We start from the raw sequence: 5,109 nt of genomic DNA, 5'->3' as shown, positions 1-5,109 counted from the left end.
TTCTTGTCACCTGAAATGGAAGTGTCCTGCTGTTGATGCCAGTCTGAGGATTTCCTTGTAGCCAACAGAAAGTGGTGTCTGTTGAGTACTCCTGACAGGACCCCCTCTTTTCCACTGGCAGAGTCCGTCCACTCGTTCTCTTCTGAGCATACCTGGAACTTTCTGTGTCCATGCTGAATCTCCCCGGAGCATTCTTTCTTGAGACCAAGGTCAAACTGGAGCATTTCCATCAAGCCTTCCTAACCCCCTCAACTTAAGGAAGTCTCTCCCCGGACTGAAGCAGTTACCGTAAATAACATCCACCCATTACTTGACCTTAGCGTCTGCCCATTTCCTCTCTCACATTCCTCCTGGCCTGCACTGGTGTTTGCCTCTTGGGTGATTGCTTCACTTGTGAAATACTCGCCTTATCTCCTCAGCTTATCTGTGAAGGCAGAAAGCAAGCTAAGGGCCTGGCACTGTCTGTCATAACAGGCCTTCAGTCTTTGTGGGTTTGAAGAGCTGGGCTACGTGGCCAAGTATTGGAGATTCATAAATTCTGTGTGGAGTTTGGAAGACCTGGCCAATCCTAGCTGAGGGGACACTAGCGGAAAGGAGAGTTGATGGCAGTGTGGGCTCGTCACTTCCGTGACAAACACGACCCTGTAGAGAAAGACAGAGTAGTGCAGAGTAGTGCGGACTTGCCTGCACATCCCTTTTTCTTAGGCTGGGTAAAACACGTGCATTTCTTCTCACTCTCGTCTGACTTCTCGTTCCAGCCACTTATGTTATTTATCTTCTAATCTTACGAAAGCAAAGAAAGAGTTGTTAAATGCTGACAGTGTTGTTAATACTGTATACTGTGCAGTTTAGGAAAATGAACACCAGATTGGGAATCGTGGCTTGGAATTCTTGTTCCTGTTGTGCCGTTTCCTTTCTGTGAGACCGTGGGCTAGTGACTTAGTTTCCCTTAGTGTTTTCTTATGTGTTTAATGGCAACAATTGAATTTTACCTCACAATACTGTTCAGAATGAAAATGAAGTAAAAGTGATGAGGAGGCTATTTCAAGGGAAGGCATGCTGGCCCAACATGGGGTTCTGTGTTAATAGAAATAGTCTGAGATTGGAAAAATGAAATACAGAATGATGCACAGGAAACCAAGTTGAATTATAAACGAGTAGCTATGCACAGAAGTCCCTGGTCTGTATGCAGGTAGTGTTCCAAATGTTACTCTTTCCACAGAGGCAGAGTTCCAAGTGGTGATTCTGGAGCCAGGCAGGTGCCCCGACACCTGTTGACTTGCCACGTACCCAGCAGGCCGTAGGCTACGCAGTCCCAGTAGACCTGCCATCACCTCTGGCCAGGCTTCCTTCCTTCCTGCCCGCTGTTTCATGGCTTCGCGGCTCTCTTTGAGCCAGGAACGTTTCCTCTGTCTTCTCTTGACTTCCAAGGCTTGGACAGTTTTGAAGATTGCAGCTCAGTCACCTTGAGGCGTTCCCTCTGGGGCCTGCAGTTTTGGCTGGATGCTATGACGGTCATTGCAACCTCCTGGTGGCACATTATGTCCATCTGGTCCGGTGGTAACTTAGATCACTTGTTTAAGATGGCGTCTGGTGGGTTTCTCTGTTGGTCATGTTACCTGGTACTTTTGAGGTGCTTGGTAACTAATTCATCACCCTCTCCTGCATTTTCTGTATTTCCTTCATTTCCTTCTCTCTGACATTTGATAGGGATAGATCACTTAGAAGTGATGGTAACTCAGAAGGCCGAAATAATAGTCATTTACATTTTAGATAGAAAACAAACTTTTTGTTGGAAGGGGACACAGGTAGGAGGGGCCTCTGGGATGCTGATAATGTAACATACTCCTAGTCTAAGTGCTGGTTGTACAGGTATGTAAATTTTTGAAAGTTCATTGTTCACTTAGGATTTGTATGCTTTTACATATATTATTTATATAATTTTTTTGAGAGATTTTTGCTATCGGGTGCATGTGCTCGCCAGAAAGAGAGAGATGGAGAGAGAGAAAGCGAGAAATCACCTCCCAGGGGGGATGGCCACACCACAATCCCGTCTCCTCCATTCTCCTCTCGGGATCTTGGGCAGGCACGCACATGCACCTGGCGTGAGTTTAAGCCACTGGGTCCAGGACTCGAACCATGGTCGACTACATGGGAGTCCAGCCATGTAGCCATTATGCCATCTGCTGGTCTCTATATCACGTTTTTAAAAATTAAAAACAAAAAAAAAGTTTGGGACATTGAAGACTGTGAGAGAGGTGATTGATGAAGACCTGAATTAGAACTTGTGGTGCCTTTGAGATTCACCCTGGGCCTGAGAGTGGTGGGAGGTGGGGGTGGGACAGTTGCAGGGGTCTTGGAGGCTGGCCCTCTCCCTGTAGCCTCCTCTTCCCCTACCTGGTACATTTTGTCCTGGAGGTACCAGTGTTGCTGAGGACAAGAGAGTGAACTGTCAGGGGCAGGAGAGGACACCCTGACAGAAGCTATGGTCCCCTCCAGTGTGAGAACAGGAATTCAGGTGAACAGGCAGACTGCTTTCTAAAATGCCAGGTGTCAGAATTGTCCTTCCTTCCTCGAGTCTTCTGGAACTGCAGGCCTCTGAAAGGACCTCGATAAGTCACCATGTCACCAGATTTTCTACTTTGCTTCCTTAGCCATTGAGCAAGTTTAACTCATAAGGTTGAAGGCCTTTAGTGTGTGTTGGTGGTTGGAGGGAGGGAGGAGAATGAAGAGGTTTGACTCTGATGCTGTTTGAGAGGAGTAATGAAGCCAAGAAGACTGTTCTTAGCTGGGTCCATGCCTTAGGGGTTAGTATTTTAATTAGCAATCTATCAATGCAGTGCTGAATAATTTAGAATGAACAAAAAGCCAGCCAAGGCCCCATGTGGTACTTCATATAAGTGCAATATAAACACCATAGAACCCTGCCCCATGTGAAAATTGAACAACTTTTCTCTAATGGTGTATTTTATTTCCGAGTTGTTTGCTTAACCTAGACTGTAAGCCCTGAGGGCAGCAGAAGCCTTTATGCTGAATACAGAGGTTTCTACAAATGATAGCGAAGTGTTTCCGCCTCACCCATGGGGCCAGATGGCAGATGGGCCTGGCTTGATTTATTTTGGGGACTTGAACATTCAAGTTATATATATTGCTTTTAAAAAAATTGATGGAAGGAGCCCTAGGCATAGAGATGATCTCTTGCCTATGGATCATTGCCTATCTCAGCTGGGATAGCTAGGGAAGCAGAGAGGAGAGACGGGCCTCCTGGCAGGGAGAGAGGTCTTAACTCAGCCTTAACCAGCCAATAGGATTTGGGTTTGAGGACAGCTGGGACAAGGGGCATTGCCATGACCTTTAATGGAGTAAGCCAATTCTGATTTCTAAAGCTATTTGTCTTCTGTCACTTATTTTTCGTGTGCCATAAATTGAGTCTCTGGAGATTGGGACAGTTGATCAAGACATCTCTAGGCTGAAGAGGGGGGTGAGTGGTGTGGAGCCGAATGTGTGGGGGGATGGATGGAAACAGATGCCAGCGTCCTTTATACCCACCACCTATGTAACTAAGTCTGTCTTACTGCAGGGGTCCATAATAAAGTAGTAAGGGAGAACTTAAATACTTTAAAGAAGAAACTATCCCAGTACTTGGAAGTACTTGGAGGTTACCATCAGGCTGTGACAACCCCAACACCTGGCCTCATCCACAGGGAGTGCTCGGTCTTATTCTTTGAATCTTCAAGTTATGGATTTATACAGAGAGCGGAAAGGAGAGGGAACTTTCTGCAGTATGCGGTAAGGATTTTCCCAAGGAATCAAGGGAGATCCTTTTGTCTTTGTTCAAACATTGTGCTAGAGCCTTTTCTTGGCTAGTGCTTGCTTGCCGGAGAGGCAGTTTCCGAAACTCTGCCTAGGGATTCAGTTAACTAGCGTAGATCTTTAATATCCTTTCCAGGGTGTTCGTTACAACTTTCTTGGCATCTTTTATATTTACTGAAAAGATTGAAACCATTGATTCTGTATGCGCATTCTAGATCAGCAGTTTTTTCCAAATGCAATAAAAAGTAGTATCTAAGATTGTGATCTTCGTAAGGTAAAATCTGTACTTGTGCTCAGATGGAAAGGCAGTAGATCCTTGCAGGGAAAAATAGCTGTAAGTCCCCTTTCCTTCAGAAGGTCCTGCATCATGTGCCTATCAGCAGTATTTTCATATGAGATCCTTGACTCACTCTAATTTCCTGATGAGGAATCTCACAAAATCTAAACTCCGAATGGGGAGCTGGCAGGTGGCGTGGTGATTGAGGGTGCTGAACTCCCACATGGCTGACTGCGGTTCGAGTCCTGGACCTGCGGCTTTCTTTCTTTCTTTCTCTCTGTCCCTCTCTGGTCAAATTAAAATAAATAAAGTTAAATAAAATTGTTCTTAAAAGCAACAACAACAAACTTCCAAATGGATAAGTGGTTTGCCTTGGTAAGTGGGTAGTTGGGAGTTAGGGCAGAATTTCACTTCTAATTTTGCATTCAAAGTGGTTTAAATTTTACTTTCTTTGCAGTGAGATTGTAACTTTAAATTCCCGATAAATTATAGCAAATGCTGTAAGGTCTATAGTAATAGCCTAGAATTGAGATGTTTTTTTTTTAAATTTTTTTTTATGTGTTTTGTTTTTTAGGATTTAGTAGTTGTTTTTATTCAGTTTGTTATAGGGTATGTGCACTCACCAAAGAGAGAGACAGAGAAAGTGAGAAAGCAAGCTACCAGATCTGGAACTCGAACCACAGTTGACCATATGGGAGTCCAGCACCTTAACCACCACACCGTCTGCTGGCCCATTGTTTGTTTTTTTAAATCTGGGTTTAAACAGGAAAGTTAACAGATTTGCTTGCATCAGTCTCTGAGGCCTAACTAAAAAAAGTAAGCATGGCCGTTTCAGGAAGTAATTTGGACCACCGTTAGCAATGTTCAGGACATAGAACGCTTAGGGTTTCAGATAGAACTTGGGCACAGGTCGAGAAGAGGTTCCCTCAGTGCTCTTGTAATGACTGCAGCTACCCCATCAGCCAGGTAAAGCCACCCTGCGGGGTCACTCCTGCAGTGTGTGGCTGGTAAGTCCTAGG

Source organism: Tupaia chinensis, unplaced genomic scaffold (genome assembly GCF_000334495.1).
Source record: "Tupaia chinensis unplaced genomic scaffold, TupChi_1.0 Scaffold000119_2, whole genome shotgun sequence".
NCBI lineage: Eukaryota > Metazoa > Chordata > Mammalia > Scandentia > Tupaiidae > Tupaia > Tupaia belangeri.
Note: the sequence above shows the minus strand (reverse complement) of the source record.